Below are 22,629 nucleotides of genomic sequence, written 5' to 3'. Positions count from 1 at the left end.
TGAAATATTCGTAAATAAGCGAAATGGGGTGTCCTGAGGACACTATACCTGTCCGTACTGTTCGTAGGCAGGTTGAAACTGTTCTAAGAACACAGGTGGTGTCCTGAAATGTTCATAAACAAACAAAATGGGGGTGTCCTGATGACACTATACCTGTCCGTTGTAGGGTGTCCTGACCCACGTTTAAGCTACCCTGCTACAACATTTGGTGCTGTGGGCTTAGGAAATTCAAGATGGCGGAAAACCCACATGTGCGCCGAAATCCAGGAAAGCTGCGCAGTTGTGCGCACACCAAAATGGTTACCTAACTTGCCACCCACCAGGGTAAAGAAAGGTCTTTGTTAACAAAATCCACTTTTACTGATGTCAAAAAGTTGCTGAAATCGTGACTCATTGGACCACTTTAAAGATTCAACCCTTTTTGTGGGGTTCCACATAACCATCTTACTGTAAGGAGCCCCATCAAAACAATGTTAAGCAAGGATTTACTACCATGTAAGAACCATTCCTGTTTAGAATGCATTAATCCAAGAAAATCCCAAAAATGGGTGCAGTACCAGTACTCACCACTATCCAAAAGCCGGCGTTTTAAAACCCACTGTGTGTTTTTCTGAAGGCAAGCAAAATGCCTATTTCAAACCTTGCAACATGTGCAAAATATTCACTGAACACCAGCAGACATTTGGCAGAATGGAGTTTTGTGTGCCTACAAAATCTGGGAAATGAAGAGCCCAAAAACAATGCTTATAACAAAAATGCTATGGAGTCAGCAGCTTAAGCCTAACTGCAACTGGATTTAAAACCACCAAAATCGAAAATGTTAAATTAAATGAGTGACCTATGTTTGGTGTCACATGCCTTTGTAACTGTTGAAATGTCATAGTTTTGCACTTAGAATCAGCATTCTAGCTGCATGTGTAAAATTACAAGTTATTTTAAAAGCAACAAAAAGTTAGCTGAAGGTCTGGCTTAAGGAACTTGATTTTGCCTAGCAACGGATCCCATCAGGAGTGAAACTTGAGTCACAACTATGTTCCCAGGCCAATGTTCCTTTTGCTGCCCACATTAAGGATATGCCATCTATCTGATAATTGAATTTCCTGTGCTCTGCCAGAGAGTGAACAAAGCCCTCTCCACTCAGGCAAAGGTTTTTATTACAGACGTCGTAAAAAGTGGCTTCCTCCTGGAGAAGCTGGGAGGGGCACTGCCTGTGAGAAGCAAGCTGGCTTGGCAGAAACTGGAAAGACTGGTTTCTGTACCATGTGACCTGAAAAGACACACCCCTGCAGCAAGGATATGGTTTTATAAAAAGGGGGATAATTCATAGTGCGGACATGTGAAAATTTTATAAATGATACCATAATTCTTGTGATTTTTCTGCCCACAGTTTAAGACGTGGTAGGAACCGGTGGTATGTTCAGGGGGGTTTTAGCGGAAAAGTGGATATAACTCTAAATGTATGCATGTTAAAAATCTGAAACTTCATCAGTTAATGTCCCTACTCCCTGCACACATGTATGTAAAGTTGGGTCCATGTCAGAAATTGCAAAATCAGTTAAAAAGTGAAATATGTGCCAGTTCTGAATGCAAGCTCCCAGGAAGAGCAGAGTTTGAACAGGGGATACATCCTGTAATGCATGATGGGTGCATATGATTTTAAAACAATATGTACCTCTGCAAATATGTATTTGTTTCAAATCTAGATTTGTGTGTAAGTTGACAGGAGGAGTGGACTTTCTGCAGGCTGTAAAATGACATCAATCTGACTCACAGTTCAGTTTGCCAATCAAGCGGAGGAATGGAAGCCTGACCAATGACGAATGAGAGGGGCAAGTCTAGTGATGCAACACACACACCCATTCTCAAGAAACAGATAAAAGCAGAGAGTCAGGACACATAGAGACATTCAATTTCATCTGCCGCTGGAAGCCCTGCCGGAAAAATCCATACTTACCTCCATCAAACTCCAGAAAGCCAAACTAGAGACTTCAATCTATCCAGAGCAGAGACCAGACCAGAGAGAAAGCAGTGCTGTGCCTAGCAGAGACCAGACCAGAGAGAAAGCAGTGCTGTGCCTAGCAGAGACCAGACCAGAGAGAAAGCAGTGCTGTGCCTAGCCGAGACCAGACCAGGCGCTGTGAGCAGAATCCGGAAAGACCTGACCAGACTGAAGATCGTGACCAAGTCGCTTTCCTGTTCAAAATCTCTTGTGAGTACTTAGCAAAACTCAGAACACATCTCTTAGTTTAAATTCATCTAATTCAATCTATTTAACCTAAGTAGAACTGCCTCCTATCTGTCACCTGTCATTTCTAGTAAAATTTGTCATTTTGAAAAAGTGTGCGTTTAAAATTTACAAAACCAAAAACGACCTTTACTAAATTACTCATATCTCCGCAACCGTTTGGGCTAGAGACTTGCAATAACTTTCATTTGGAAGCTGAGATCCCAGGCTTTCCTAGGACCCCAAAACGGTAGAGATAGTCCTTGCGGTTCCTTTGTAATAGCGCTCGGCGCATCCGCGAATTTTGCCGCGATTTGCAATTTCTTCACATGTAAAAAAAACTGCTGCTGCCTGATTTCATTTGCCAGAAATTCGTTTAACCTGCTAACTATCCCTGCATCATTGCTAGTGTGAGCCTGGACTAATATTAACTAGATACCACTCATCCTGAACCTCTAAAAGGGAATTAAGAGCGTTTCCAGCATATTTCTCATTCATTGCTAGCACCTATCAAAGCATTTGCCTGTGTTTTCAAACTTCTGTTTAAGCTTGCTGGATTGAACTGAATTACAGTTGATTGCATTTCTGAGAACTGTGTGTTTTCCTTCCATTTCCTTGCCTTGCATCAAGGGGGGGAGGGGAGTAGCCAGAGAAAAGTGATTACATTGTTTGGTTGAAATCATATTGCGTATTTTCTGTACTGCATTCATTGAATATTGCATCCACCTGAGCCTACATAAAGCATCCTCTACCACATTATACTTTTGTTCCTATTTACCAGTGTGCTACCTTATCCATTTCATGTCAACTCATTAGTGATTAAAGAAGTGTGCTAGTGCCAGATTCTCCGTTGTTAATATTTACCATATCAGATTAAGTGTGATATTCAATTATTAATTTATTAAAAAGTGTGATATATATTTTAATTTATCAAATAAACCTTTTAAACTTGCAAAACAGAATTACTTCTTGGCTCAGTGGGGTCAGGGGGATTCCAAGAGAGGGGTGTTATACAAGGGTAGTCATCCAGAACGCATGAACTGGACCTAAAGATATATCAATAAGGGTTTTCATTCAGTATTCTAGACTAGGCGTTAACTTGGCTGTAGTGCTGAATTGAATCCTCTTACACCGTTCAGTTCGTAGGCAGGTTGAAACTGTTCTAAGAACACATCAAGTGTCCTGGGATGTTCGTAAATAAACAAAATGGGGGTGTCCTGAGGACGCGATGCCTGTCGTACTGTTTGTAGGCAGGTTGAAACTGTTCTAAGAACACATCAAGTGTCCTGGGATATTCGTAAATAAACAAAATGGGGTGTCCTGAGGACGCTATGACTGTCCGTACTGTTCGTAGGCAAGTTGAAACTGTTCTAAGAATGCAGGCGGTGTCCTGAAATGTTCATAAATGAACAAAATGGAGGTGTCCTGAGGACGCGCTGCCTGTCCATATTGTTCGTAGGCAAGTTAAAATTGTTCTAAGAACACATCAAGTGTCCTGGGATGTTCGAAAATAAGCAAAATTGGGGTGTTCTGAGGATGCTAGGCCTGTCCGTATTGTTCGTAGGCGGGTTGAAACTGTTCTAAGAACAAACGCCTGTCCGTAACTGTTCGTTTCACATGTGTCGCACTTTTATTTAATTTTAGGATCCGAACACTGTCCGTAGAACACCAACGCGCATGCGCAAAACAGTTTCAGTGCATTGGGTGTCCTGCAGACACCCGTTCCCTTTGTGGATATGTTCGCAACGCTATTATGTGACTGCGCCCACGCCGAGCATGTGTTCTGACTATGGACACTGTTCTTGTCTTCAAACAAGTTAAAACTACTTTTTCAGGCAATCCACATGTTTTTATAATGATAAATCACCATAGCACAAGTCCCAGACAATAATCCAGATGTTGTACATACTTTTTGGGACTTTTTGAGCCTTTTTTCGGTGTTCGATCCGTCCACACCCCAGAACTCATTCTCATTGTGTTTCTGGCTACCTTAAATAACACAGTGCATTTTGCTGCCAACTTTCCAGATTTTCATCTGAAACCTGATGGCATCCATGGCTCCTCCACTCCCACCTGGTGCTACATCTGCTTCAGCACCACCCCCATCCCCTCCACCACCACCACATCCCCAAGGGCCGGAAGAGGGGAACAGGAGTGAGGATGTAGAGGAGGATGAAGAGGATGAAGAGGATGAGGTAGTGGAAGTCCTAACTACCAGCACACGCCATGACTCTTGGGTGTGGCGGTTATTTACCATTCATGGTAATGTACCCAAGGTGCGTGCGAACAAAGTCACCTGCAACGAGTGCAAAATGGTGCTCAGTCACGGGAGACCTGGTTCGTACAGCTTTGGTACGACAACTATGAAGCAACACCTAAAGTCTTTCCACGGTGTGGCCATTCGCAAGGTTGTACCTTGCAAGGTGCGTAATACTTGGAGTTCCTCTACTACATCCTCTGTTTCCGCTCCTCTCACCACAAGGGACACTCCTGTGGGAAAGCACATCCCTCCAGCTGCCTCACAGGCCATTCATAATGCTGATGAACCTTACCTTTCGCGGGTCACAGTTGTGTGTATGTACTGTGAGACAGTACTTTGCAGGGGGGAGAGACTTCGTAGTGCTTTCAAGACTACGGTCTCACAGCACGGGAAGACCTGCCCACTACCTAAGTAAAGCCCAATTAAAGCCCACCCTACATCTTCCGCTCTCTATCCGCCCTTTCTTATCCCCGTGGTTGGTGTCCCCCTTACCCTCCTTTTCCCTCCTCTAGTGCGTCGTGTCAGAGCCGCATTTCACAGTTTAAAAATAGAAGTGGAAAATAAATGTAGCAGGGCATTGTGTATTTTTTAGAAGTCTGCAGACGGTTCGCGGACATCTAAAATGTTGGGGTGCTGCCCTATCATAACCATTTCTCTGGGAGGAAGTTGTGGCTCTGAAAAGAGCCTTTTGGTGGTGTTTGTTTGTGTTTGAAAAACTTGAAATGCTCAACACATACTGCAAAATGGATGGCTGTAATTCCAAAAAAGGTTGCAATGCATTTTGTACATTTCTCAGAAAAATCTGATTGCCAGCATAAGTAAGATGGACTCCATCTCTGCGAAAAATGTATGTGCTACGAAACATAATATTTTCATTGTGAAAAGAGGACATGCCAACATCTCTTAGAAAGGCACAAACAGCCTTATTGACATTGCGCCTCGATTTCTCCATGTGTGGACCAAATGAAGAAGAATGCAGCCACATTTGTCTCTGCGCAATCAGAGAAAATATTACTTGAGAATTTGAAAACATGTCCATGACCTTCCCAAGTCCTTCTTTCATTGCAAATTGCAAAGAAATTCCAGTCACATGTCCTTAACTATTCCCTCCACAATGAATTATCATTATGTCTGGATGATGCTCTGTCTCCAAAGTAGCACAGAAGGTAGCACGTCAAACCACTTCATTCCACGTACTCCATGCCAGTGCACTTCCACATGTAGGAATCCAAGATCTACAGCTACTCCACAGCTTTTTGCATGTACCTTCAACCAATTTATCCACAAGTCTCCCAAAATCCAAACAATCTGTTTTCTGAAACACACAGCCATAGCTATCTGTTCTTCTCTCAGGAAAAATACTATCTGACAAACTCTCTCCTGGCACAACACACCTACTAAACTTTACTGACCAATCCCTTGCTCTGCTCATTCTCATTTGCATGCCTCCCCACCCCAAAATCCCTGTATGTAACACGCGGTGTGCACGGACTACCGCCATGTCCGCGGACATATAGTAACATGGACAGCCCTTCTACCATTTCCACTCACTCTCTGTGCCATTCCCTCATTGGATATAGCTAAGCAGTCACACGACCATCCACCAATCACATCCAAGACCTCTACATCTAACTCCATCATCATAGATCAGCACTTCAAATGTACTGTTAATCACTCTAAAAGTACAAGTGTCATATCATTGAAAAGCACCTACTACAAGAAATAATACTGTACAAGTCTCCAAGATTTCTACTTGCAGCTCCATGCATATCCATATGCATGAACACAAACTACAAGTATGCATATTTTCCGTATAGTACATGTACAATTCATATACATTCATATAAACAGATTCACTGACTTTTAACTTGTATAACCTATAAAATTAACTTACTGTCATTTTTCCCATCTCCTATAATCAACTGTCACTTCCAAACCTATCTGCTATTTAATTTCTTTTTACACACACATTTGCAAAGCATATTGAACTAACATATTAAAACAAGTAAAATATAAAGACTGCACATAGTCAAACAAAATTGCATGCACACACTATGTTCAGATATCAAACAAGAATACTTGTACAAAAACATAAAAATCTATGTCTAAATTAACATTAGTGGTATAAACAAACAAAATTACTAATTTGTTTCCTTTATAATTGCAGTGAAGACCACTCTCCTGAAAAGCAGCAGCAGAATTTGAATTGCAAACAACAACTCAGAAGAAACCTGCTCATTCCACACAAATAAAGTAAGTTAAATACCACCATAATATTTTTACTGTTACTCAAACACAATGTGGGGTTCATTCATGCTATTTCTGAGCCTAAAAACAGAGATTGTGCACCATTCTGTCCACAAATCCCCATTTGTTAAAAAGGGATTTACAGGCAGAATGGCGCACAAATCCCCATTTTTCGGCGCACAAATGACATAACTCAGACCCTAGAATTTTAATATTATAGAACAAACAACTGTTTTAATTCTATACCATTAGATTTACTGTTTATGCTTCTCCTCACCACTAGCTTACTTTCTACTGTCATCTGAACCCCAGTTAAGTAGCACATACATTCAAGAATACCCATCCCAACTAGTTGTAGTTGCCCAATGCACAATCACACACCATCACATACATCTTTATCATCATACTCAGACACTCATTTTTTTATTTTTTTTATTTATAAAGCGCTCACACAGCCCGCAGGCATCGAGGCGCTGTTACAGGAATTGTTTGTTTTTCTTAGTTGCGTATTTTTTTTTGGTTGTCTTAGTTACGTATTTATAACGCGCTTAAACACACAGAGGTTTCTAAGCGCGGACCCGAGGATCGAACCTGTTGTTGCTTCGTGTCGTCTTGCTTCCAAGACGCGCACGCTGCCGCTGAGCTATCCTCCTGGGACTATGCACACAGCACACATACATTGCAGAACACCCCAACCCATACCTTCTTTATTTTTTTTCAAAAGACCCTAAAGAATGCCTACCAAAAATCAAGTCCGTAGAAAGCAACGCAGAAGTAGAGCAAAGGAAAATAGAAGTCTCCAAAATAAGCATCCATCTCTAGCAGAATTTGTAAAAAAAGTTCAAACAAAACAGGTAATACAGTCATTTAGCGAAACAAAACAAGCTTCAAGTACAGAAACTTCACCTCCTCTATCAAAATGTAAAACGAAACAGAAAACGATTAACAAGAATTCAGCTAACACTACTTTTAAAACTGTTCCTATAAATCTTGATATAGGGCCAAGTAAGCATACCAAAAAAAGTATTTTACCAAAAATGTTCTGCCACAGAGTCCTTCAAAATCTTATAAAAACAGGAAAGAAATCATGCACAACCCTTAAAACCTACCGTAGGAAATTAATCTTACAAGCTTTGATAGACATTGCAATCCTTCTAAGAATAATTTATTTATTTTAGTGTTAAACAAAATGAAACCACTAACAAAACTAATGACTAAAATACAAAAAAGACTTCTCAATAAACAAAATGTCAACAAAAATAACTTCTTAGATATCTGTGGAGGTGAGTGGAGTCACACCACAAGAACAGAAACATATTGTAATGAAGAAGCATACAAACAAAAGCAAACAAATACAATTGCCATACATAGCAGTGGACGAGGTTATGAAAAAGTTAATAATACTATAATGGAACAGGAAATACTGCTTACAAAAATATCCCCAGAAAACTTAGAATTACCTCTCAATTCAACTGAACCAGAACGTCTAGTATACAAATGGCCATGCACGTCAATGTGTAACATTCCCAAAAAATCTTTCAAGTCTTTACGCCAATTCCTCCATCAGTATGTGAAAGGCAAAGACAAAATCAAAATTAAACTACTGCGAAATATGGATACCTGCCCAGTGCGCAAGTACACAGGACTACAAGGACATTCATTGGCCTGCATTTCAGGACCTACTTGCAAAACCACCTTCCATCATATCAAAATGATATCAACACATCATTCAACTATAAGAAATCTAGTCTATAAACTGCACTATGATAAAAGTCCTGCTTTAGCACTAGCCAATTTAAATAACATTCTTCTACATGGTACAGCAAAAGACCTACTTGAAGAAATCGACTATATCCAGAAAAAATATTTTGGAAGTGAAAGCCACTTACAGAATGCAATTGCTTTACAATAAATTAGCAACAATTCTACGCATGACAACCTTCTTCTACACACATACAAAAAAGAAATACTGAAATTTAAAAGTACATCTGCTGAAGAACCAAACCATGTGTGTATGTTGCAGCAGAACTTTTTATAAAAGTAACACAAAAACTGTAGACCTAACATACAAAATAGAACACAATGAAGATTCTAAATGGTTTGTATTAGCTCTCTACCTTATAGCAGAAAACAAATACGAAATAACTGACAACTTAATACTTTGCAGTTACTGCACTATAAAACTTGACAAAACCAAACACTCCTTCACGTGCTATCACAAATAATTTGGAATTATTCCCACTACCAAAACCCCTACAACAACTCAATTTACATGAGAGCATCCGTGCAGGTGAGTGTGCTTTGCCCCAGCTGCACCTAAATCCGGCCCAAATCCTGCATTTTAAATATTGTAATCGGGTTCCAGGCCCTGTGTAGAAGGCATCCGCCTCTGGTAGAATCCCCGCTCCCATTTCTGCAGTTCCCTGTGTTTGGCCTACCTCTCGCCCCCCAACCCACCCACACCACCCCTGATTGGCTGATCCGGTCTGCCTTGCAGACCTAGTCGACGGCACCAGCCCGCACTCGCGTCTTCCACCATCCGTGCAAGGTGAGTGTGCTTTGCCCCAGCTGCACCTAAATCCGGCCAAATCCTGCATTTTAAATTTTGTAATCGGGCTCCAGGCCCTGTGTAGAAGGCATCGGCCTCTGGTAGAATCCCTACTCCCATTTCCGCATTTCCCCGTGTTTGGCCTACCTCCCACCCCCCAACCCACCCACACCGCCCCTGATTGGCTGATCCGGTCTGCCTTGCAGACCTAGTCGACGGCACCAGCCCGCACTCGCGTCTTCCGCCATCCGTGCGAGGTGAGTGTGCTTTGCCCCAGCTGCACCTAAATCCGGCCCAAATCCTGCATTTTAAATATTGTAATCGGGCTCCAGGCCCTGTGTAGAAGGCATTCGCCTCTGGTAGAATCCCCGCTCCCATTTCTGCATTTCCCCGTGTTTGGCCAACCTCCCGCCCCCCAACCCACCCACACCGCCCCTGATTGGCTGATCCGGTCTGCCTGTCAGACCTAGTCGACGGCACCAGCCCGCACTCGCGTCTTCCACCAACCGTGCGAGGTGAGTGTGCTTTGCCCCATCTGGACCTAAATCCAGCCCAAATCCTGCATTTTATATATTGTAATCGGGCTCCAGGCCCTGTGTAGAAGACATCCACCTCTAGTAGAATCCCCGCTCCCATTTCTGCATTTCCCCGTGTTTGGCCTACCTCCCGTTCCCCAACCCACCCACACCACCCCTTATTGGCTGATCCGGTCTGCCTTGCAGACCTAGTCGACGGCACCAGCCCACACTCGCGTCTTCCACCATCAGCGCGAGGTGAGTGTGCTTTGACCCAGCTGCACCTAAATCCGGCCCAAATCCTGCATTTTAAATATTGTAATCGGGCTCCAGGCCCTGTGTAGAAGGCATCCACCTGTGGTAGAATCCCCGCTCCCATTTCCGCATTTCCCCCTGTTTGGCCTAACTACCGCCCCCCAACCCACCCACACCGCCCCTGATTGGCTGATCCGGTCTGCCTTGCAGACCTAGTTGACGGCACCAGCCCGCACTCGTGTCTTCCACCATCCGTGCGAGGTGAGTGTGCTTTGCCCCAGCTGCACCTAAATCCGGCCCAAATCCTGCATTTTAAGTATTGTAATCAGGCTCCAGGCCCTGTGCAGAAGGCATTTGCCTCTGGTAAAATCCCCGCTCCCATTTCTGCATTTCCCCGTGTTTGGCCTACCTCCCGCCCCCCAACCCACCCACACCGCCCCTGATTGGCTCATCCGGTCTGCCTTGCAGACCTAGTCGACGGCACCAGCCCGCACTCGCGTCTTCCACCATTCGTGCAAGGTGAGTGTGCTTTGCCCCAGCTGCACCTAAATCCGGCCCAAATCCTGCATTTTAAATATTGTAATCGGGCTCCAGGCCCTGTGTAGAAGGCATCCGCCTCTGGTAGAATCCCGCTCCCATTTCCGCATTTCCCTGTGTTTGGCATACCTCCCGCCCCCCAACCCACCCACACCGCCCCTGATTGGCTGACCCGGTCTGCCTTGCAGACCTAGTCGATGGCACCTACCCGCACTCGCGTCTTCCACTATCAGTGCGAGGTGAATGTGCTTTGCCCCAGCTGCACCTAAATCCGGCCCAAATCCTGCATTTTAAATATTGTAATCGGGCTCCAGGCCCTGTGTAGAAGGCATCCACCTCTGGTAGAATCCCCGCTCCCATTTCCGCATTTCCCCCTGTTTGGCCTAACTCCCACCCCCCAACCCACCCTCAGCGCCCCTGATTGGCTGATCCGGTCTGCCTTGCAGACCTAGTCGACGGCACCAGCCCACACTCGCGTCTTCCACCATCCGTGCGAGGTGAGTGTGCTTTGCCCCAGCTGCACCTAAATCCGCCCAAATCCTGCATTTTAAATATTGCAATCAGGCTCCAGGCCCTATGTAGAAGGCATCCGCCTCTGGTCGAATCCCTGCTCCCATTTCCGCATTTCCCTGTGTTTGGCCTATCTCCCGCCCCCAACCCACCCATACCGCCCCTGATTGGCTGATCCGGTCTGCCTTGCAGACCTAGTCGACGGCACCAGCCCGCACTCGTGTCTTCCACCATCCGTGCGACGTGAGTGTGCTTTGCCCCAGCTGCACCTAAATCCGTCCCAAATCTTGCATTTTAAATATTGTAATTGAGCTCCAGGCCCTGTGTAGAAGGCATCCACCTCTTGTAGAATCCCCGCTCCCATCCACATTTCACTGTGTTTGGCCTACCTCCCGCCCCCCAACCTATCCACACCGCCCCTGATTGGCTGATCCGGTCTGCCTTGCAGACCTAGTCGACGGCACCAGCCCGCACTCGCGTCTTCCACCATCCGTGCAAGGTGAGTGTGCTTTGCCCAAGCTGCACCTAAATTCGGCCCAAATCCTACATTTTAAATATTGTAATCACCCGCTCCCCGGCTCCATTTGCACAGGAGGTCTGTGAGTAAGCAGACCCCTCCAGGAGCACCAGCTTTTTCTCTTTTTTGGTATTAATTTAAAGTCCCAGAGGCCTCTCTGCGCCCCCTGCATCCTGCGTCCACCCGCTCACTCTCCCTGCTTTCCCCCTTCCCTCCCACCTCCCGACCAGCCCAGGCCCACTCTGATTGGTCCCCCGACACTTCACCACTGGTCCTCCCAGGGCAGCCCTCTGCCCGGCAGCCCCCTGCAGCTAAGGGCCCCTAGGCCAAGGGCGACTCCAACAGAGGCGGCTTCAGGAGGTGTCAGCAGGTGTCCGCAGGGGGAAGCCAGTGGCCAGCCGTCAACCAGCAACTACAAGGACCTGTAAGGTAGGAGTGGCCTGGGTCAGGATTAGAGCAGCTACTCTACCCCAGACTCCGAGCCACTTACCAAACCCAAAGTCTTTTTTATTGCATTGTATGAGGTTTGGATTGCACTGATAGGCCTCTCTCCCACTATACAGGTCTCTCAAATTTAGCAGGGGCTCTGTCTCCTAATTGCATTGCATGATGTTTAGGTTGCACTGATAGGCCTCTCTCCCACTATACAGGTCTCTCAAATGTAGCAGAGGTTCTGTCTCCTGACTGCATTGTATGAGGTTTGGACAGCACTGGTGGGCCTCTCTCCCACTATACAGGTCTCTCAAATTTAGCAGGGGCTCTGTCTCCTAATTGCATTGCATGATGTTTAGGTTACACTGATAGGCCTCTCTCCCACTATACAGGTCTCTCAAATTTAGCAGGTGTTCTGGCTCCTAATTGCATTGCATGATGTTTAGGTTGCACTGATAGGCCTCTCTCCGACTATACAGGTCTCTCAAAATTAGCAGGGGTTCTGTCTCCTGACTGCATTGTATGAGGTTTGGACAGCACTGGTGGGCCTCTCTCCCACTGTGCGGGTCTCTCAAATTTAGCAGGTGTTCTGGCTCCTAATTGCATTGCATGATGTTTAGGTTGCACTGATAGGCCTCTCTCCGACTATAAAGGTCTCTCAAACCTAGCAGGGGTTCTGTCTCCTGATTACATTGTATGATGTTTAGGTTGCACTGATAGGCCTCTCTCCCACTATACAGGTCTCTAAAATTTAGCAGGGGTTCTATCTACTAATTGCATTGCATGATGTTTAGATTGCACTGATAGGCCTCTCTCCCACTATACAGGTCTCTAAAATTTAGCAGGGGTTCTATCTACTAATTGCATTGCATGATGTTTAGATTGCACTGATAGGCCTCTCTCCCACTGTGCGGGTCTCTCATATTTCGCAGGGGTTCTATCTCCTAATTGCATTGCATGATGCTTAGGTGGCACTGATAGGCCTCTCTCCCACTATACAGGTCTCTCATATTTAGCAGGGGTTCTGTCTCCTGATTACATTGTATGATGTTTAGGTTGCACTGATAGGCCTCTCTCCCACTATACAGGTCTCTCAAATTTAGCAGGGGTTCTTCTCCTGATTGCACTGTATGAGGTTTAGACTGCACTGATAGGCCTCTCTCCCACTGTACAGGTCTTTCAAGTTCAGCAGGGGCTCTGTCCCCAAACTGCATCATATGATGTTTAGATTGCACTGATAGGCCTCTCTCCCACTGTGCGGGTCTCTCATATTTAGCAGGGGCTCTATCTCCTAATTGCATTGCATGATGTTTAGGTTGCACTGATAGGCCTCTCTCCCACTATACAGGTCTCTCAAATCTAGCAGGGGCTCTCCCCCCAAATTACCGTGTAGGATGTTTAGACTGCACTGATAGGCTCTCTCCCACTGTGCGGGTCTCTCAAAGTTTAACAGGGGCTCCATCTCCAAACCGCACTGTTTGGTGTCTAGATTACACTGGTGGACGTCTCTCCCCACTGTGCAGGTCTCTCAAACTTAGCAGGGGCCCTGTCTCCGAATGGCACTGTGTGATGTTTAGATTGCACTGACAGGACTCTCGCCCACTATACAGATCTCTCAAATAATGTGACTGCGCTTAGTTCAGTACCCTACCAATCCCGGAAACCCTCCACTACATAACGCAACTAAATCCCGTACCAGCAGACCGTTAAAACCCTAACCCCCCACCTACCCACCGACAGGAAACAACACTGAACCAGAGAACACCCCAGCGTCTCCAGAGAAGGAAAAACGAGGTCACTGCAACCGCACAGCACAGCATAGAGGACCAACTACCACACCACACCAACGCCGAGACTGAAAAATGGACATACCAGAAAAGGACTCTGAGAAAGAGAACAAGATCGTGCAACAAGAGACGCAAACACACAACACCAACAGAACCCGCAAGAAACAGCCCCACTGGAAGAAAACACGCCTAAAACAGCCACAACCGGAGCAAAATCCACAAGAGAAAAATCCTTATACCTCACACCTTACCTCGCAACAACCACGGTACACTGACACCCCAACACGGGAACCTCTAAAAATGCAAAGAATTTCCTGATACACGCGGAAAAAAGACGGGGACCCTCAACACGAGAGTGGGAGGGCTCGACCCCACTACCCCTTGCATTACAAGAACAGAGGGGCAACATCGATTTCTACTACATCCCGCACAACACGGTGAAGTACCAACAACCAGCAACACCACCAGCCACCCAACAATCAGACCCAATGAAGAAACCACCGCTGAGCGTCATCTGAGTAGCATCACAGCAGAAACACCAAGACTAATCAGCCCTGTTATCAACTTACTAGACCGCTTCAATGAAGAAGCAGCTGTCGCCGTTCTTCATCCTACCGACTTCAATGCAGAAACACCACGAGCAGACAAATTCAAACTCGAGCAACAAATAACCTCAAAACAAAATCTCACCCAGAAAATCCACTGTAATCTAATAAACGCAAGGTCAATGTCCAAACACTCAACGGAAATATACAACCTCCTGTCAGAAGGAGGCATAGACATCCTATTTATAACCTAAACATGGCTAGACGACAACTACAAGATCACCCTCAACAACTGCCTGCCTGAAGAATTCAAATGCATCCAAACAAACAGAAAATCCAAAAGAGGGGGGGGGACTAGCGATCATCCACAAGGAACAACTGGTCATCAAAATGGAAGATCCACTAAACATCGATAAATGCGAATCTTTAATACTACGACTTTCAGTAAAACCCAAAACCCACCTGAAATTCATACTGATATACAGACCACCAACCTACGATGCGACATTCGTAGACGCTTTCACACAAGCAATCACCACCCTAGCCATCAAGTACAATCATCTGATCATCCTCGGAGATTTCAACATTTGGTTCGACGAAGAAACCACAACCACACAAAAATCCTTAACCGCCCAACTAGCAGCCATGAACCTACAACAACTAGTCAAAGGACAACCCACTCAGCAGGGCACACACTTGACGCAATCTTCGCCAACAAGCACCTCATCACGACGGCACCCCCAATTCAAATTCTTTGGACCGAACACCTCATTATTCCGTTCATAATCACAAAGGTCGCTCCGACAAAAAAGCAACAAGAAAAACAACCCATCATGATGAAAAGAATTTGGAGAACCATAAACAACTCCAAACTAACCGAGCTCCTAGAACTCAGCAAACCGCAAGCATCAACCGTGGAAGAAGCAGACCTAGACAAAAAAGTTGCCATAATTCATACCTGGATCGCAACAACCCTTGACGACATCGCCAAACAAAAGCCCTTCACCCCGGCACGCAAGAAAACTACAGCAAAATGGTTCACCCCACTACTCAAAACCATGAAAAGGAAAAACTGAAAACTAGAATCTGAATGGAGGAACAACAACACCACCGCAAACAAATTGAAATTCCTACAACAGATCCCCGCATATAAAAAGGAAATACAAAAAGCGAAGAGGAAACACTACGACAACCGAATCTTCAGAGCACCAAACGCTCAAAAAGAACTATTCAAAATCATAAACGAAATAAAAAACCCACCGGCCTGCAACAACACGCCAACACCATCGACGAAACTTTGGGAGGACCTCGGAGAACACTTCAAAAACAAAATAACCTCCATCCAACACACCATACAAAACAGACCAAGCGTACACAGCTCAAACCCCACCGACACAGACGAGGAACACGGAAACAAACTACGAAACTTCCCAGAAATATCAGTTGAGGCTTTCGTCAAACTGGTAAACCAAAGCAACAAATCGGGCTCTCCTGAAGACCCTTGCCCCCCAGACATATACAAAACAATTCTCAAACAAGGAATCCCCATGGAATACCACAGAAACCTCCTCAACCTCTCAATCTCAACAGGTAAAGTACCGCAGGCCTTCAAATCAGCTTACATCAAGCTGCTACTCAAAGACACAACAGGAAACGTAGAGGACTTATCTAACTACAGACCCATCTCCAACATACCCTACATAGCCAAACTACTAGAAACGTACGTCTACCAAATAACCCAAGAATTCATAGAAGAGCATTGCCTACCAGACCAGGCACAAGTTGGCTTCAGACCTATGAGAGGAACAGAATCGGCTCTCCTCTCAATATGGGACGACCTAAAAACAAACGCAGACTCAGACAACAGCACCGCCCTGATCCTCCTTGATCTGTCTGCAATCTTCGACACTGTCAACCACGCCATCCTCATAAAGAGATTAGAAGGACTAGGGATAACAGACACTGCCCTACTATGGATCAAATCCTTCCTAACAAACAGAACAGAAACAATATGGATGAAACCTTGTAAATCCAAACCCAGAGTCTCCACGTACAACAAGGATCATCCTTCTCCCCACTTCTATTCAACATCTACATGTACCTATTAATCAAACTCATCAAAAAACACGGCCTCACATGCTACAACTACGCCGACGATACTCAAATAATCTTCAACATACAAGACACCCGAGAAGAAAACACCACACTAGAGAATTGCCTTTGTGACATATTCAACTGGATGAACCTCAACCATCTCAAAATCAACCCGGACAAAACAGAGATAATGATTGTCTCAAAAAAGGGAGGAGACATCAACTACATCCCCGGGCCAAGAGAGCTCAGCACCACACCAGAACCATCATCAACTGTAAAAAACCTAGGGGTCCTGATGGATAACAACCTCACTCTGGAGCCACAAGTAAACTCGGTAATCAAGAAATGTTTCTTCCTCCTGCAAGCAGCAAAAAGGATCCTACCGTTCCTGTCATTCGCCAACAAAACACTTACCATCATCGCTCTGATCATGTCCAGAGTGGACTATGCCGATAGCCTATACCTGGGTATGTACGAACGACCTCTAAAAAAACTGCAACGCATACAAAATGCAGCAGCCAGACTCCTCCTCAAGCTACCCAGAAGAGAACACATCACACTGGCGCTAAGAATACTACACTGGCTACCACTGAAACAACAAATAAAGTTCAAGGCCATGTGCATCACGCACAGAGCAATACACAAACAAGGCGCAGAATTCCTAAGCAACAAACTACGCCTACACCAACCGACAAGAACACTAATATCAAGCACCGACATACGCCTGGAACCAAAACCCTACAACAGAAAAAAACTCAGAGGATCGTCTTTCTCTCACCAGGCACCCAAAACATGGAATGACCTACCCAAGAATATACGGAATACAACAAACCACCTAGCATTCAGGAAACTCCTCAAATCATGGCTCTTCAAAGCGTAACCACGACGGAGATGCACTAGAATGCCCAGACATTAAAACAATGACGAAATATCTCCAACCTCAACCACTCTCAAATTGGACAAACACTCAAACCGAATAACCAACCGGTCGACAGAGCATAAGACATCATGGAAAATAGCCAATAAGGAAGTCTGCAGAGACTGACCACATACCTAGACCCAGACAAAGGCCCCAAGTGACTCCCCCACTCATACGTACCGGACGAACACATCCAGACCGGCAGACGCATCTAGATAGATGTTGGCCTGCGTCGCATCTGGATAGGATCATTTGAAGGATACCATGCCCGCGCCGAGAAAAACGTGAATGCTAGCATGTGCCACGCATAGAATTGTGAACACCTGCCTGCGTGGTGCTCGGATGGAGTTGTGAATGCTAACATGCCCAGACCTGGACGGGTCTCTAGACACTAGCCTGCGCAGCATCTGGATGGAGGTGTGAGGGTTGGCACGACAACACCTGGATGAAGTCCTAAACATTGGCCAGCGCTGCGTCTGGATGGGAGTGTTGGGGCCGGCGGGTGTCACACTCGGACAGAGTCATGAACGTTAGCATGGTAAAGGTCAGGTAACCCACTAACCAATATAAGCTCAAACTCTGCATACTTATCTCTCTCAAAAAACTCACACAACCATCTCTCGCACAACAAGCCGCACGCACTTCACAACAATGCAACAACACATAAACTGGAACAACAGCACATGTGGACTGACTCCGATCCGATACCCGCACCAAAGCTCATCACCCGATGTATACTGAGCTGAAGCTGCCAACAGAACACCACTCCTCTCACTATCCTACTCCCTTCTTCACCTTACTAACCAATCCCACCTTTACCGTTTGCAGATCCGCCTGGGCGCCTGGGGACCAATTCCGTTGGTGACGGTGCACGGTACAAATACCTTTAACATTTAACATTTAACATTTAACATCATAATTCAAACAGTGCCCCCCTTTCAAGCAATAATACGCCTTCAACCAAAAACAGCAAAATTACCTCCCGCTGAATTGGTGAAAGGCATTTGTGGCAAAGTAGTGTATTTACCATTACATCTAAAATAAAATGTGCACACTCTGGGAGTGCAACGTCCAATGGAGCAATCTTTAATTATTTTAGTAAATGGTATACCTACAAAAGACCAAACAAATTGGCAACAACTGGTAGACTTAGGTAAAGTTAGACAAGCCTTGCAATATCTAAAAGACAATAATGAATACTACAAAGAAATTAATATTGAAGAAAACTTGAAGGAAACCACTGAAATAATTCAAGAGTCCCCAGATACTGGTCAATTTGAGCTTCTAGATCCTGCCACAGTATCCAATACTTTAGACCATTATACAATTCATCCATTGCACTTTAATGACAACGTAGAAGATGCACTAGAAACGTTCCAAATGCGACAAACAAAAGGATCACCAATCAGCATATGGGAAAAAAGTATAGAAGCACATGCTTTTCCTCTACTCTTTCCTACTGGCAAAGGAGGAAGGTACGATGATACACCTATTCAAATAAGAGCATCAGAATACCGCTCGTTATGGATGTATTCTGAAGATCCCAGATTTAGACCAAATGTGGAATACATATACATATTCCACCTACTCTTTGAAAGTGAGCTAGCAACTCTATGTTACGGAGCTGCACACACATTAAAATCAGGAACCCACTTTCAAAATATGTCAGCTACACAATTATTTCAAAAAGTGCAAGAAAAAGATGAGGTTTTACAATCAAGTATTACTAATCTATTAGCAAACATGTGTGGTACTAAAGAGTACTGGTTCCGACGTCATGGTTATGTACATTGTATGATAAGAAACCTTGGCCCACCCACTTGGTTTGTTACATTAAGTTGTGCAGAATATGCATGGGAAGATTTACATGATTTCCTACGCATATCAAACAAAAATAAAACAATCATAGATATACTAACACCTGAAGAACTTTGTTCTATAGATCCTGTTAATGTTTCAAGATGTTTTCATCATTGCTTCATTGCTATGCTACACTTTATTTGTAATGTAAAATTTCTAAACCGTGGGACCATACTTTCACTTCTGAAAAAAGTTCTGAGTCTGTTCTTAATTAACAGTAAAGACATAGAATTAGTCAGATTCCCAGATCCAAACAACCCTCTCTTGGCAGAAGTGGGTTGTACCTCCAGGGAAGTGTTCCAGGCAATTGAAGATGCAGAATCGGAGTTAAGGATCTTAAGGATCTTGGATATATTGGTCCTAAAAAGCCAACCAAAACCACTGCAGCCACGAAATGTGGCAGCTGGAAAGAATGTTCACTTTCAAGAAGGAGCTACCAATTTGCAATCCCCCACTAAGCTGCCTAAAGCCACATGTGAACAGAGGAGTGTTTCCAATAAGGACAATACCCTAGCCCTTCTGACAAGCATTCTAACTGAGGTTTTTCAAAAGTTGGGTCTAGGGTCCCAGCATCTTTGAAAATAAGGGGCTGAGAGTCATCTGCTGGAACACACGGGGTCCCAATAATTCTACCTCAAGGGCCATAAAGAACTATCTGTTTTGATGCGGGAGATGTCATAATGTTGCAGGAGACATGGCTCACAAACAAAGTAGTCGAAGGGTACTCAATTATGGCTCAAGGGGCAGAAATCTGCTTTTCCAGGGGCGGACATAATCCTAGGGGGCGATTTTAACACACAATATATTGACCTCCCAAGGAATCCGAGAATATCTGTGGGGAAAAGAACTACCAAAAATGGCCACATGTGGGTAGAGTGGTTGAATGATTGGGAACTGAAAATGACAAATGGATGTCTTCCAGATGACATCCCTGCTAACCCAACCAGGATTCAGGGCACGTCTGCCTCAATATTGGACTATCTTTTTCTATCTGGTGGCCTTTTCGAACAGAAAGTAAACCTGAATATGAAAGAGGGGGGCGGTAGTGACCATCTTAGGTTGGAACTCTTTTTCCCAGAAATTTCAGCAGAAATGTTGCCACGGATGCCTCAGAAGCTAACAGCTCGGAAAGGCAAAGTACGCCTAATGAAATATAAAGCTGGGGGAGCTGATCTAAATGAAAGGCTCTCTGTAATACCAAAAGCAGTACAAAGAGAGAAATGCTCCCCATCAGGCTTTATTAAATTAATTTAGCGAATTTGTCCCCCGAAGCCAGGTGGGGGTGGACCTAAACATGTCCACCGGCACGTGTATGATGAAGAAACGATGGCTAAGAAAAAAGATCTAAATGGTAGGTTGAGGCTCATAAAAAACGACTCATCCATTAGCAAAATTGAACAAGGGGTGCAAATAAGTCTGCTTAAAAACAGGTACAAACAATGGTCAGTGGCTAGGAATGCAAAAAGGTTCCAACAGGATGGGGAGCATATATTGGAGGTTTTAGGCTAGAGAGATGCTAAGGGGTTTTGGGCCACCATGCATGAAATAGAGGGGGAAAAAACTACCCAATTGTGCAATCTGCTACCCGAGGGTGAGTGGATCAAATACCTAAAGTCAGTCTTTGGTCAACCAGTAAGAACAGTTTGTGAATACAACATTAAGGCAGAATGGCGGCTTGATTTTAACACGCCGGATATCGAAGATATCATTGGGAAGGCCTCGTCCTCGAAGGCGGCAGGGCCTAACGGGCTGATTTATCAAGTCCTGAAGGGAAATCCAGCTTTATGGGCAAGACTGCTTAACTGGCATTTTAGGGAAATCCTAGCCCAGAAACAACTACCAACATCATGGCGCACTGCCACAATTATCCCATTTTTCAAGGGGGGCGATAGGGAGGCGGCGAAAAACTATCGCCCCATCGCCTTGCTGGATATTGATAGCAAGATTTTTATGAAAATCTTGCTGGGGGAATTGGAAGTTTGGGAAAAAAAGTTAGAATGATCTCACAATGTCAAACTGGTTTTAGGAGGGGACACTCAACGGCAGTGAATGGCATAGCATTAAATCTCCTGAGTGAAAAAACCCATGGGAAGGGAGGTGAACAACTATATGGTGCCTGGGTAGATTTCTCAAGGGCCTTTGACCAAGTGGACAGGGGAAGGTTGTGGATGAAACTAAGAGCAAAAGGCATCCCAGAGGGGCTCCTGGCAATGCTCATAGAATTCCATAAGGACAATGACATCAGGGTGAGATTAGATGCAGAGGGTCATCTGTCAGAGCCCGTGTGAGTGAACTGGGGGGTCAGACAGGGTTGTCTTGGGGCCCCGTTATTTTTCAACATGTATACTTCTGATATGGGGGAGTTTCTAGCATCTGCGGCGTTGGCCAGTCCTTCCCTAAATGGCAAGAAAATACATTGGCTGGCCTACGCTGCTGATGTGGTAGTTTTACACAAAACAGCCATCGGGTTACAACATCTACTCAATGGTATTCACAACTATGCAGTTGGAAATGGGCTCTCCCTGAATCCTAACAAATCAAGGGTGTTGGTATTTAGGCAAAGGAATAAAATAATTGTTTTTCTAGGATGGTCAATGGGGGGGAGGGGAGGCAATCATAAGGGTGGAGGATTTGGTTTACTTGGGATATAAAATCTATGCCACACCGGCATTATGTAAGGCAGAGTTTGACCTCGAGATAAAAACAAAACCCTTAGCAGCTCAGAAGAAAAGAATCCTTTGGAAATACGGTAAATTTTCATTCATACCTGTCCTCAAGTTTTATCAGGCCAAAGTCATTCCTGTTTTATTATATGGGCGAGAAGCCAAACCTCAACTGTGGAACACTTCCTGGGAAAAATGGGAAGGTCTGGGTTTACCAATGAGTCTATCAATGGATAATATCAGATTCGAACTGGGCCTAAGATCATTAAAATCCCAAGCAGAGTGGAAACTGTTGATCTTGCACCACCGTATTACGTCATCTCAAGACCAATCCCTATACACAGATATGAGAAAACATCTGGAGGCTGGTAATTCCCATCAGCTGGATAGACTTGATTCACTGGCGAAGGAATGGCAAGAGTGGGTGAATATAGACTCAAAATTGTTGGAGGAAAATCCATTAAAGGCCAAAAAAAAGGGAGGAAATGGATTGGATTAGGACCCTTGAGAAAATTAATCATAAGGGCCTCACCCAAATCCCCAACAAAGAGCAGAAAGGAAACTGGGCTTCATCAGCAAATATCTAATAAAATTCCCAGACTGGAGAATAAGGAATACTTTTTTCAGACTGAGATTGAACATTCTACAAACTGCAGAAATTCTGGCGAGAAGAGGTTTGGGAGCTTCTTCATTAAGTCTTTGTCAGTCGTGTGCCA

This window comes from Ambystoma mexicanum, chromosome 6p (assembly GCF_040938575.1).
Source record: "Ambystoma mexicanum isolate Mex_15411 chromosome 6p, UKY_AmexF1_1, whole genome shotgun sequence".
NCBI lineage: Eukaryota > Metazoa > Chordata > Amphibia > Caudata > Ambystomatidae > Ambystoma > Ambystoma mexicanum.
Note: the sequence above shows the minus strand (reverse complement) of the source record.